Consider the following 13,989-nt stretch of genomic DNA (forward strand, 5'->3'; position numbering starts at 1 on the left):
GTCTTCTTCCAGCATGTAATCACTCCTAGAATTAACATCTTAAAGCTGTCAGAAAGAAGTCTACCTTTTAGGCCAGTGCTGCAAGACTGCTGACCTGGGATATTTGATACCCAATACTAACATAGTGGAAGAAGAAAATGGACTCCTAAAAATCATCTTCTGACTTCCACATGTATTCCATGCCATGACTGTGCATGCCTGAGAGCGCACACACATAAACACACACCCACATACCAAATAAAATAAGGGTAATAAAAATCAAAAAGCTAACTAAATCATATTTATTAAATGATAAATAGAGGAGAGTTTTTTCTATAGTATGTGATGATGAGTTACTAGAGAGTCAACACAGAGTCACTAACACTGGAGTAAAAAATTGAGCAGTCAGAGCCTCTGGATTTCTGGGGCTCCTTACCAGAGAACACTGTGAATGCTTCCCTGATTCTACAAGATTTGTTTTAAACAGACTTAATTCATTGTACTTCTCTTGTATGAAAACCCTTTTGTGATAGCCACAACTGGAGCCAGGGTTCTCTGAACAGAGACTCTGGTGTGGGTTTCCACAACATGAACAGTGAATTCCTGATAAGGAGACTTGGTGAACACAGTCTCTTTCCAGAGGTCAGGGGTCAGGTAGCTAGGTCTGGGAGATGGCATCAAAGGTGGCCTTAGCAAAGTTGCCCAGGGTGGCAGTGCAGCCTCTGGCTGATGTGTAGCAGTCATCTATACCGGCCCTCAATGACAGTGCCTCTCTGGTGGTAGGGATGAGACGCACCAGCACAGAGTCACAGTGGTCTGTCACCTTGTATGAAATAGTGTGGGGCTTGCCAGTCTTTCCTGTCCAATTTCATCAGTACAGAGAGAGTCTGTGATTGGACAGGGAGATAGGGGAAGAGGGCATGGAGGGAGTGAGGTCGGAGAAGAAACATGGCTTCTGACGTTTTTCTGTGTGTTTCTGTGTCAAAAGGTTAGAAATATTGGGGTAAGGCTTTTACTGTATTGGCATCTTGTAATTGTGATTATAATATACATAAATCTAATTGGTTAATTAATTAACCATTAAGAGTTGTCCTTTACCGGGTAATTGGGATGTGTGGTCGCTGGGTGGAAGTGAGATTAACTCGTGAGAACCTCACAGGTAGCCTGGGACCTCTGCCAAAGAGAAGGTCAGGCCCAGGAGAGCCTGGGTCACGTGGAGTGGGACGCTGCCGGGACATAGTGTTAGAAATTGTCCGGCCAGCAGATCTTGGAAGCGTGGTCCTGTGCCACCTGTTGTCTGCCTTCTCTGCACGGGCGCGGGAACATGTCTCATTCTTTTTTCATCTTTCCCGCAACATCTCTCTGCAACACGGATGATGGAGATCTTGGCCAAGATGATGTCCCCTCTGATGTCAGTGGCAACCTGCTTGGAGCACTTAACACCGAGACCAATGTGACCATTGTAGTCCCCAATAGCAGCAAAGGCCTTGAACCTGGTCCGCTGGCCAGCCCCAGTCTGCTTCTGCACGGGTATGATCTTCAGACTCTCATCCTTTAGGGAGGCACCCAGGAAAAAGTCATAATCTCAAATTCCTTACCAGGGAGGGAGAACAGGTAGATCTCCTCCAAGGAATTGATCTTCATGCCTTAACTGGGTGGCCCAGCTTGGTGACGGAGATCCACTCCTTGTCTTCAGGTTTATCTCCACACGAGCCCCATGACCTCGAACGGTCTCGACCATGACCACAGTCCCTAAGCCCGAATCATCCGTGGAAGCTGCGGGGGCCTCCCTGGCCCCTGGATCCTCTGCGCCCTCCCGCTGCATCAGCATCATTCGACATTTGGTGTTTTTTTCCGAAAAGAAGCCCACCACAAGATTTTTCTCTGTGTGTCCATATTATATATTTCTCAGCATGAAAACTTCTGAATACCATCATTTTTAGACAAAAAAAGAAAGCTATATCATTGCAATTATGCACATAGAGTTTTAAAGATAATGATAGCTGGCATTCTAAGATTCTACTGTTTTAGGAAATTTGAAAATTTTATTTTCTGCCACGCAGTGGTGGCACACACCTTTAATCCCAGCACTTGGAAGGCAGAGGCAGGTGGATTTCTGAGTTCGAGGCCAGCCTGGTCTACAGAGTGAGTTCCAGAACAGTCAGGGTTACACAGAGAAACTCTGTCTTGAAAAACCAAAAAAAAAAAAAAAGAAAAAAAGAAAAAAGAAAGGAAGGAAGGAAGGAAGGAAGGAAGGAAGGAAGGAAGGAAGGAAATTTATTTTCAGTTCAAGAAAATGAAGTGTGAGTGAATAGATGAAGATTTGGGTTTGGGTTTGTAACCAAGATTCCTCATAGACATTACTGATACCAAACTGTTACTTGGCACTTCCTGAACCTGTGTCTGTAAGGACAGGTGCTCCTTAAGATACTGGATGCCCCCTTCTTGATCTCTGACTCACATTCTATAGCAAAGGCTCTCTAGATGGCTGAAAGTGTACTCTGTGTGTATTTGATGCTTTGTGTAGATGTCACCTGGGAGCAGAGAAAGGTACAGCCCAGATCTCCCTGCACTGCTTGCTCCAGAGTGAACGTTAGAGACTTTAAAGGCCAGCCTGCAAAGCTGGCTGTCGTGCTGAGCAGGCTGTGTAGGCGAGCTACACTAATGGCTTCCATGGGTTGCTTTGGCTGTGCCTATGTTCCCTGTCCTGTAGCATCAAGTTGAGACTATTGTGCCTGTGACAGAATAGGGAAGGATTCTTATGTATACAGTAGAATGCAGAGGGGGAGCATCTCCAGGGAAAACCAGTTCTGTTGCCTTTCTGGTTCTATGGGACAAGGGGCTGGCCCGGCACTAACTATTGGATGATAGGGTCCGTGACAGCACCTGACTCATTTTTCCTCAGTGCCTGAATCCATTCGCCATCTTAGAGACAGGAAATGTGTGTCACCACATGGAGCCCCACACCTACTCAGGGCGCTTGGGTTGCTGCTGATACAAACTTCTCAGTTCCCCTTGCTATGTGTTGTCAGGGATTGTAAAGTGGGTGAGTCCTTGGGGACAGTAATTATAGTTTGTGAGAGGTGAGAGGAGCAAAGTGGAAGTTCCTCCTTTGAAGAAATTTGCCCTTTGCAAGCTCAAATGTCCATTGCCACGGGAGTACACATAACAAGGAGACAATGAAATTATAATAATGAAAGAGAAAGGTTTACATAGGATTAGGCTCTTAACATTTAACTTGTCAAACTCACTTCTATATCAATTGCCCAGACGTTCTAAAGAAATAGGGTCAACGGTGAAAATAAAATATTCTTAAATATCGGGCCTAAGCCACCTTAGGTTGTCAGTGTTCCCTTCTATGGGTCGGCCTGTAGTTATCAAGAAGACAGCAGGAAGCAATGCGCAGTACCACTTCTCGTTGGTAAAAATGAGCAAACATGTCTTCTGATGACCAAGCCCCGTCAGTCAACAGGTTCTCCAACGCAGGATCGAGTATTGAAAAGAGATGATTAGACAATATTGCAGCATGACCCCAGCCAATTCTGAGACTGAAGGCAGGTTTATGTTTTCCCCAGTCCGCTTTTATACCATTTTACTTACGTGCAAGTAATAAGGGCCAGCAGCACAGTGATGAACAAGCAAGGCAGTAAGCAAAGTCCTATCTTCTAGTCTGGGCCTATTGTTTCAAAACCACCTGTCCTTCAAGGGTGACTATGAGGGTCAAAAAACAAAAGAAACTTGTATTTTTCATGTGTTGCTGGTTAAACTAACCTCTTCTTAATAACATATCTTTTAAATTGTGTCCAATGACTTATAAGCCAATATACAGTCAAGACACGTGAAATATATTTATACCACTGTGTTTATTAATGCTTTTCATACCATAGTGTCAGAGCCATACTTCATTTATATACTGTTGGGAGGTAAATGTAATTATGTAAATTACTGGAGCAAAGTGTTGCAGAATTTTCTGGCTAGTGACTTACTTCAAGATGGATTCTTTTACATCTTAATTTGCTTGGTTTTTCTTAGTCCTGGCTACTAAGAAGGGGGAGAGTTTAGGAGCAAAGCAAATTGCCAAGTGAGATTTTCAGCTTCTGAATAGAGGTGTTCCGGAGGGCTCCAGGAGACATTTCTTGCCTCAGTCCGTAAAACTTTGTCTCACAGAGTCTACTGGAGCCACTGTGGCATGCAGTCACATATATGCAGGTATCTCAAGCACTGAGAAGGGAAGAGACAGGAGGATGACTGGCATATACCAGCTGTCAGACTTACTGAAAATCATAAGCTCAAAAGAACAAAGTCAAGAGTGATGAAAGAGGTCACTGATGACTGCTGACCTGTTTACCCACACATGCACCCCCAACACACTTATTTCTGTCTTGTCCCCACAGTCCTGCTTCACATGAAGAGTAAATCCTTGTTTTATGGTCTAGTGTTTCGAACTTTAATCACCCCCCCCCCACTGCTTGGCTGATGGCTTTCTATTGGCTGTGCTCAGCCACATCCTACCCCATGGTTTCAAGGGCTCCGCATCTTCCTAATTCCATGCTGACTTCCAGGACCACTTTATTAACGTCCGCTCTGCTCCACCCTATTTATGGTATGGAAGGGTCTATTTTCTCCATCAAGAGCCATTCACTATATGAAGCTAATCAAGCTGCGTGGATTGGGCTGCATAACAATGAACTTTCTCAGAAGTCTGAGTCTGGAAATCAAAGATCAAAATGTAGGTGGCTTTGGCTATTTGTGGTGCTCTTTTCCTGGCTCCTACCTATTTCCACGTGGCTTTCCTGTGCACTTGTGAGCATCCGGATCACCATTAGTGTCCTTCTTCGCTTTCCTTAAAGGATAAAGCATATTTGATGGTCATATAACCTTTCCCTCTCCCCCCCCCCATTTTGCAAAATCATCCAGGTCTTAACAGTTCTTGATGGATAGTCCTGCTCCTCAACTTGACACACCTGGGAAGAAGGGGCCTCAATTGAGGGATGGCCTCCCTCACATCGACCTGTTGGCGGTGCCATCTCTAGGCAGGTGGGTATGGGCTGTAAGAGAGTCTAGCTGACAAGCCAGATGGAGCAGCCTGTAAGCAGGGTTGCTCGTGGTTTCTGCTTGAAGCTCCTGTACTCAGTTCCCACCTTGGCTTCCCTTAGAGATGGGCTGTGTGACCTGTGAGATGTAATAAGCCTTTCTCTCCCTAAGCTGCCTTTAGTCATGCTATTTATCATAGCAGAAAAGAAATCTAGAACATGGTCTTCTTTTGCATCTATCTTGTTTTTCAGTTTTCTTTAATCTAGATGGATGGAGCAGTGGTTCACGCTCACTTTTTCTTAGCCAGATCCTTGTTCAGGCCTTCCCTCTGTGTCTCCTGACAGCAAAGTTTCTGATTTGGGGAGAATGTGGTGTGATGGTTGTTGATTTTGGTCACTACCTTAACTGGATTGAGAGTCACCTTGGAATTAGTAAGGCACACATCTGGGTATATCTGTGATGGTTACAATTTGCGCCCCACCCCCAATATAGGCATCATGGTAGTCAAGGGCCTTAGCAGAGCAAGTGGAAAGAGAGAATGAATCCTACTGGTACAGCCATTTTCTCTCTGCTTCCTGGCCACAGTGAATCTTCTGAAAATGTGAGCAAAATTAATTCTCTTTCCCTTACATCATATGTATGAGGTATTTTGTCACAGTGATGAAAAGTTTGGCTAATCTAGGAATAGGTGAAGAATTTCTGCTGGGTGTGGTGGCACATGCCTGTAATCCCAGCACTTGGGAGGCAGAAGCAGGCAGATTTCTGAGTTCAAGACCAGCCTGGTTTACAGAGTGAGTTCCAGGATAGCCAGGACCACACAGAGTAACCCTGTCTCGAAAAACAAAACAAAACAAAACAAAACAGAATTTCCCCAATCTTTCAACCCTGGTTCCTTAACAATTTATTTATAATATATCTTCTCCTCTGACATTTTGTACCAGCTACCAAGAGAAACAAAGCCACACCTTCAACCTTTTGCTAAGTGTCCTGGTTCATGTTCAAATATTTACCTCCCATAGGACATAGAAATGATAGCCAGGTGAGGTATTCATGCCTGTGATTGTATCGCTAAGGAGGCTGGGGCAGGAAGGCTAACTTGGTTTCCATGACAGCTGGAATTATATAGTGAGAACCTATCTCAAAAAGACATAAAAACCAAATATAGGAAAAAGACTCTAGAATATAATCCAGTCAAATTCCTTGCCACCTTTTCTCAATTTTCCAACAGTGTACTACATATTTCTGAAACCTCATCAGGATTACTAACACTCATTTCTATCATAAGTTTCTTCAAGATACTCTAGACAAGACAGCAGTCCTCAACGTGTGGCCCATGACCCCTTTGGTTGGTCAAACACTCTTTCACAGAATCACGTATCAGATATGTACCTTATGATTCACAACAGATGCAAAATTACATTTATGAAGTAGCAATTTGGTTGGATGCCTATACAACATGGGGACTGTATTAAGGGGTTGCAGCATTAGGAAAATTGAGAACCACTACTCTAGGACTTTGTTAACAAGGAAATCAAAACTTTTCTAGCCTCTGCCCATGATCCAGAACCCAAGGCACTTTTATACCTCAATGTATTTGTTATACCAGTATTTTGGTACCAAAATCTGTAATTATTCGGGATTCTTAAGAAAAAAATATATATCAGAGAGGGGGAGACAGATTCTAAAAACAGAGAATCATTAATAGAATGTGTTTGTTTGATTGGTTGACATATTGATTGAAGGGGATTGGTTCATGAGATTATGTAGTCTAAGCGAGTGTTTTGTGAGCATTCCTGAGATGTGAACAAGTGTCTACCTATCCTAGACAGGGAACTGACAACAGACCAAATAATTACACCACCAGAGTATAGTTTGGTGAACCCATTAGATAATTGGGGTTACTTACCGGAGTATGATTCCTATAGAAGCAGGAATATCTCAATATCAGCTGTATCACTGAAAACCCACATGGATGATGACTCGTGAAAGTCAGACTCTGAAGGTGTCTTTACTGCTTTATATAACCTTGGGGAGGAAGGGCTGTGGTGGTGCATCTGGTCAGTTTTAGGTATCTTCCGAGACTCCTGGGTTGTTTACTTCCTGAATCTTAAGAAATAAGCCTACTTTAAAATGTCCCAAGTCTAGAACATCCTGGATCCTAGGTGCTTAGAAGGAAATTGCTACAGACTACCAAGTCCAAAATCTGCAGTTCTGCCAGCTCTACTCCTTCTCTTTATAGAGAAATCTATTTTTCCTTCTGTTTTAGATCTTCAGCTGATCCAACGACACTAGTCCAGTTTTGTACAGTAGTCTCCTATACTCAGCCAACATTCTAAATGTTAATCTCATCACAAACACCTCATAGAAGTTTTCAGAATATTTGACCCTTTCTCTGGGCTAAACTGACACATAAAACTCATGTTTATGTCTACCACACCTCTCTTCAGATCTCCATCTTTCTTATAATTGTTATCACTTCTGTTTTCTCATTAATGCAAAAGAGAAGCAGAAAGCAAGCTTAGGGCATGGGCAGCTTTGCCCCCACATAAGGAAGCTCCAGGAGAGACGGACCACAGGACTGATGGGTACAAAGTAAGCATGTAGTGCTCCCCTCCTCACCTGCACTTCTCCCTTCCCAGGGGTAAAGGTTCAGATTAAGGCAGAAGTCGCTTCTGCTATTGTGATCTTATTGGCAGCAACAAATAATTGCCTAAAACTGTAGACATTCACTTAGGCTCTTGTGGGTAAACTGGACAGTGAAGACATCACAGAGTCAAAGTGTGTTTGAGGCAAATGAAACAAACACCAACAGATCAATGATTAATACTCGTCCTCATGCGCCAAAAAGTCTGGGAGTCCATAAATTTGGAGCTCCTCAAGCCTGAGCTATTCTCCCTCAGACTTTACCTTCTTAATCAGTAGTCTTCATGGACTGAGTTAACGATTGTATACCAAACCAGGCACCTGCAGTCCCAGCATTCAATAGGTAGAGGCAGGAGGGTCAAGAGTGCAAGGTCATCTTCAGCTGCATAGTAAATTGAAGTCCTGTCTGGATTCCATGAGACCCTGCCTCAAAACAATCAGAGTGAAGGAGGCAGGTGAGGAGAGGGAGAGAAGAAATTATGGGGCTGGGGCATCTAATCCAATTGGCAGAGTACTTTCCTATTATATACAAAGCCCTGGATTCAATCCGCAAAACCTCATAAAACCACACAAGGTGGCCTACACTGGTACTCAGAGGACCAAGGTCATTCTCAGTTACATAGTGAGCTTGAGGCCAGCTCTTGTGGAGCAAAAGGGAGAGAGGAAAGGAAAGTCTGGTATTCATGGGTTTTGTTGTTGTTGCTTTGTTGTTGCTTTGTTTTGTCATTGCACATGGTGCTTTGAACCTAGAGGTAAATTAATCAGATTATTGACTTAGTGTGTACAAATTTTTGAGGCACATCACATTCAATACTGGCTATAGAGTCACAATCACCATGCCTCAGCCTCCCAAAAATATACAAGTAACTTTTAAGGCCATTAATATAAATTTATATTTAAGGTTGGAATAAGTAGGGTTTTTTTTTAATCCAAAAAAGGAGGTTTGTTTTGGTTCTGATGGGTCTGATTTAAGTTCAAAGGCCTGTGTTTGCATTGATTTATTGCAAGTTGCTGTGGTATAGAGTGTCTCTTGGGGAGAGAGAAGTGGGAGAAAATATGTGCTTATATGTGTCTAGAATATAGTATTTCGGATAAAATTTTAAAGATGAGACACTTACAATCACTAGTCTGTTTTACAGAATAATAATTGGTAATCTCAGCCTCTATGCCCCAGTCTCTGGGCTCTTATTCAGCTTATGCACATATCTGGAGATCCACGGTTTGAGAAGTTAAGACAAATGTTCACTAACAGTAGGCACCTAACTACATGCACTTAGGAAGGAGGAATCTTGAAGTTCTTTGTCCAAAGGATGCAGTCTGAAAGTATGCTTATCTGACAGTTACTGTAATTGTTGATTTAGTTATTAAGCAACAATATCTAGCACATGCTCTAGTCCAGTTTCAAGACTGACTGATAACAGTTAAATGAATACTTTTAAAACTACATTTACATAAAATTGTTGTATGCCAGGTGCTGTCTTAATTGCTTCCTTCACAAATTACTAGAGATTTAATCCTCACAGCAACCTTATACACAAATATCACCTCCATTTTACAAATGAGGAAACTGAGGCACAGATATGCATGTACAACTTGGCTCACACTATCAGAAGCAGCGCTGGACCTTACCAACCTATCTGACTTCACAGTCCATCCTCCTAAGGACTACAGATGAATGCCTAGTACTGGAAATAGACTACCTCCAAAATGACTTAGAAGCCCTTAGTGATGCCGCTACCACCCTGGTAGCTATCTAGGGGACACTAGACAAAAACCTTGGTACCCTAGAAAACAATCTTGATCCTAATGTACTCTGGTCTTAATCAAGCAGCTCTCAAATGACTAGTCTACCAAGAACCAGGTATGGCAGAGCCTCCTGGCATGAGCAGGCTCATGACCAAACCAGAAATTTACTATAGTATTTCAGTGGATAGAGATGCAGAATAAACTCAGAGCATCCAGTGTAGCCATGATTATCTTCAGATGGAAACCTTGAGTTGTAAGGCAGAGAAGAGGATAACTATGGTTGTTACTTGGCACTCCTACAGAAACAGATAATATTTGACAAACTAATGACAGTGAGTCTCAGAGATAGTACCTATATATAATTTCCAAGAAATGGTGTCTTGAATAAGAACAATGTTCTCTGCTCAAACTCCCATCGCTGTGTGAAAATCCATGAGAAAATAGCTCACGACTAATAGAGAACCTTTCTCAGGCCACGCACACATGATTACAGGTAGACCTATTCCATGTGTAAGGAAACCTATTTCAAGGTAAGGAAACAGGTAAGGAAGATACTTGGCCAGGGGGAACAGGGAGGCTCTCAATGAGTGAAAACAAGAAGAAATTCACCTTCACTGAGATTGTAGGTGATGATGAAATTTTACAGGACCAAGGAAGGAAAGCAGCCACCATGGAAACTAGCTACTCATTTGTGTAGTAATAATGCTCCCTCCTCTGGATCCCATCAATTTTAAATCCCTAGTACCTTGGACTTTTGAGTTTCTTAAAACTTATGTAAAGCAATATGAGGGCTAGAGAGATGACTCAGTGGTTAAGAGCACTGACTGCTCTTCCAGAGGTCCTGAGTTCAATTTCCAGGAACCACATGGTGGCTCACAACCATCCTTAATGAGATCTGATGCCCTCGTCTGGTGTCTCCTAAGAGAGTTACAATGTACTTACATACATAAATAAATGAATCTTTAAAAAAAAGCAATATGAAAACTTTGTGGTCATTTAAAATTAACTATTTTGATAAAGACTTCACTATTGGAAGACTGTTGATTTTTCATATTTATCTATATGTGTGCTTGAGCACACACGTGTGTATATAAGTCAGTGTAAGTACATATGCAGGTTGGAGAACAGTTTTCAAGAGTTGATTTTCTTCTTTTACCATATGAATTCCAAGGAGTGAGCTTGGGTCATCAGGTTTGGTGGAAAGAACCCTTAGTCAACAAGCCATCTCCTCATACCCTATTTTTTACTTTCTTCTTGGAGTAACTCTGGGTTTTCTTTGCACATAAATGGCTCTTTTACATGACTTTAGAAGCCTTCCTTCATTCTATTCTTAGAATTTAAAATTCTTAGCCACCTCTCCTTCCAATAACAACAAGCATGAACACAAGAAGAATTTAACCCCAAAAATGTGATCATGCCAATTTTAAGTACTAAATGCAAAATTAGGTAGTCAAGAGAGGCTAATTGATCTAATAGCTCCATTGCACAATTGAAAAGTTTCTCAGCTACCCAGTGAACTCTGGAGAGTTCTGTGGGCTCTGGATCTTCGTTTCAGTGCGTCAAAGAAGATGTGGCCTGTTTGGAGAGAGATGCTGGAACTCTGGGTACAGTTGAGAACTAGGCTGTATCTAAGAAATCAAAGAGTTGGGATCGCTGTGGTTTGGGCTGGAGCCCCTGGAAGAAAGTGTTGCAGATACCTCAGGTGTGATATTGATGACAACAAGCATATGGAACTCAGCATTGGGTATGACTGAGAGGTTAAGCATGAGAGGCATCCAAGTGAGCAGGAGGTTACTACGAACTGCAGAGCCCAGAGAGCATAACACAAAGGTGAAAGGAGAGGTAGAGAGTGAGCGGGGAGGGGAGAGGAACAGAAAGAAAAGGAGGAGAAAGGGCAGGTGCACCCTGGACCCCAGAATCAATCCTGAGACCTCTGTCCTTTTTATTTCCTAAGTTCTCTAACTCCTGCTAGGGCTGGCATCTGGCCTGACGCCCAACTTGCTTGGCTTGTACCCAGTGACTGTCTTGATCCATCCTTACCCTGGGGTTCTCCTGGCTGCTTCCTCTCTGAGGAGTAGACAACTGTCTGCCTGATACTAAGCAGTTTCTGCCCTCATTCCTGCTGGGCATCCATACCACATAGATGACCCCCGGAGTATCACTCTGGCTTCTCAGGTCCTTCATCACAGGGCTTGATGATGGTGCCTTTCTCTCCTGACCTACCTCTGCTCACAAGATGGCTCTTAGGGCCCAGCAATCACTTAATGCCATTAACATGACAACATGAGCTGTGTATATTGCAATATCATCTGCTGTCTCCAAGCACAAGATTGGATTTGTGGCTTCAGGTCTAAGAATGGATGCAAATACTGTCAGGGCTGGAAGAAGGGAAGGGAGTTGATATGGCGGAATATCTGGAAAATACCAGGTTTGGCTAATGATTTTTCTGGTCTTATATAATTACATCTCAAAACCTCCTATTAAAAGAGACTTTATTCCTACTTCATAGATGTGTTCATTATTTTTCTTGTTGTTGTGACAAAATACCTTTAAAAAACCTCCATGATGTAAGGGTTTGTTTTGAGGGTGTGGTCTGTCTTGGTAGGGAAAGCAGAACACAGGAGCATGAGGCAGGAGGTGACATTGTTGCTCACATTGTAAATGTGTCATGAATCTGATCAAAAGGAAACCTTGCACTCAGCTCACTTTTTCTTTAGTCCAGACCCTCAGCACGTGGGGCAGCACTGCTCACACTTAAGGTGGGTCCTCCCACCAAGAGTAACCCACTCGAGATATTCCAGACCTTCAGCAGGTGGGGCAACACTGTTCATACATAAGGTGGGTCCTCCCACCAAGAGTAACCCACTCGAGATAGTCCCTCACTCCCCCCACCCCCACCCAGGGATTGTCTCCTGAGTGATTCTGGGTTCTGTCAAGTTGACAATATTAACCATCATAATAGATGAGAAAACTTGGATTCATCAAGGCTAAGGAACTTTTATAGACTCATTGATAAGTAACTAATTTGTAGTAAAATCCAGGCTCATGTGCCCATATTTGTTTTGGTAAGTAATACTGATGTACTACTCATGAAATCCTTAATCCCCTCAGGCACCATCTCTGTTCTCGAAGGTTCATCTCCACTGTAATCCTCTGTTGATGTCAATATCGTTTGATTAATCCTCCTGTTAACCCCATTCCTGTTTATACTTCACAGATGAGGAATCTGTGGCACAGAGAAATTAAGTAACATTAGCAAGTATCCATGTAAGAGTCTGAGTTCGGAAGGCCTGAAATTGGCAGTCCCCATTAAATCTGGTCAGCTTCCTTTAATGTTTTAAGTCTATATTTACAATGCCCCATTCCAAAAGCAATATTATGAAAAATTATTCTACAGTAAAATAAGGAACATATAAAATAATTTTTAAAATCAGCACAAAGTTAAATAAAGAACTTTAGGCAAGAAACAAAACAAAACAAATCAAACAAACCAAAAACTCTAAAGTGAGAGGTTGAAGCAGTGGTGGCTCACGCCTTTAATCCCAGCACTTGGGAGGCAGAGGCAGGCGGATTTCTGAGTTCAAGGCCAGCCTGGTCTACAGAGTGAGTTCCAGGACAGCCAGGGCTATACAGAGAAACCCTGTCTCAAAAAACCAAATCCAAAAAACAAAACAAAACAAAACATAACATAACAAAAACACTTTAGTCAGGAGGTTCCTGATAGGCACAGGGACTGCTGAGTGGGGTCTCAGAGTTGGGGTGAGACTTGGCTCAGTTCTAAATACAGCAGAGCTAGAAGTGGGAACACATAGCCAGAAAGCAGGGTGCATGTCAGTGTGTAAAAAGTACCTGCCTAAGACCATAGATGAACTTACCTTATAGGATTCTTGCTGGTGGCAGCCCAGGGAGCACAGCCACTGCTTAGGAGTGCTGGAGGTGGAGGACCCTCTGTGGTGTCATGGATAGTCAGATCCAGAATATGAAGTTTTTGCTAAACTGACTTAACAGAATGTTTTGTCAATAGTGGATATTGTAAGCCAATACATGGGGGTGGGGGGACAACAGAAGATTCTGAATCCCAATTAGCACTTGGATAAGCAGAGAGTCTTCATTGGGTCACAGGAAAGTTAATTCCAGAAACATGCTGGAACATGTTATTTACTTACTAAAGGATAGCTATGCAGGATCAAAGCGGTGTCAAAGGAACTTAGAAAGCAGTTTGGCTCCAATCTGGCTCCAATTACCAGTTTTTAAGAACTGGGTAATCAAATGAGCCAACAGAATCCCTCTTCATCTCACTGAGTCTCACAATCAAAGACGAAAGTACCTGGAAGGTTGGAGCCTCTGCTACTCTAAAGTCAGCAGCCCCCAGAACCTAACACAAGGCTGTGAGGGTCTGGCATAGCGTCAAACTGCTGCCTACACACTAGGAAATAAGCATGTGAAAACACTCATTTCATAATCCATCCTCTGTTTAACAAGAGGTGGGGGACAGAATAGTTTCCCATGTTAGCATCCAGGGCTTGTCTAAATTTCCAGCATTCCAAATACACACATAGTGCGTGTGCCACAGTGCATTCGTGTCCA

The 13,989-nt window shown here is 42.8% G+C and overlaps 1 pseudogene; it reads right to left on the reverse strand.

Moving 5' to 3' along the window:
- Positions 1-468: 468 nt before the first annotated feature.
- Positions 469-1,638, reverse strand: LOC127664613 (40S ribosomal protein S2-like; annotated as a pseudogene).
- Positions 1,639-13,989: the final 12,351 nt, after the last annotated feature.

This window comes from Apodemus sylvaticus, chromosome 14 (genome assembly GCF_947179515.1).
Source record: "Apodemus sylvaticus chromosome 14, mApoSyl1.1, whole genome shotgun sequence".
NCBI lineage: Eukaryota > Metazoa > Chordata > Mammalia > Rodentia > Muridae > Apodemus > Apodemus sylvaticus.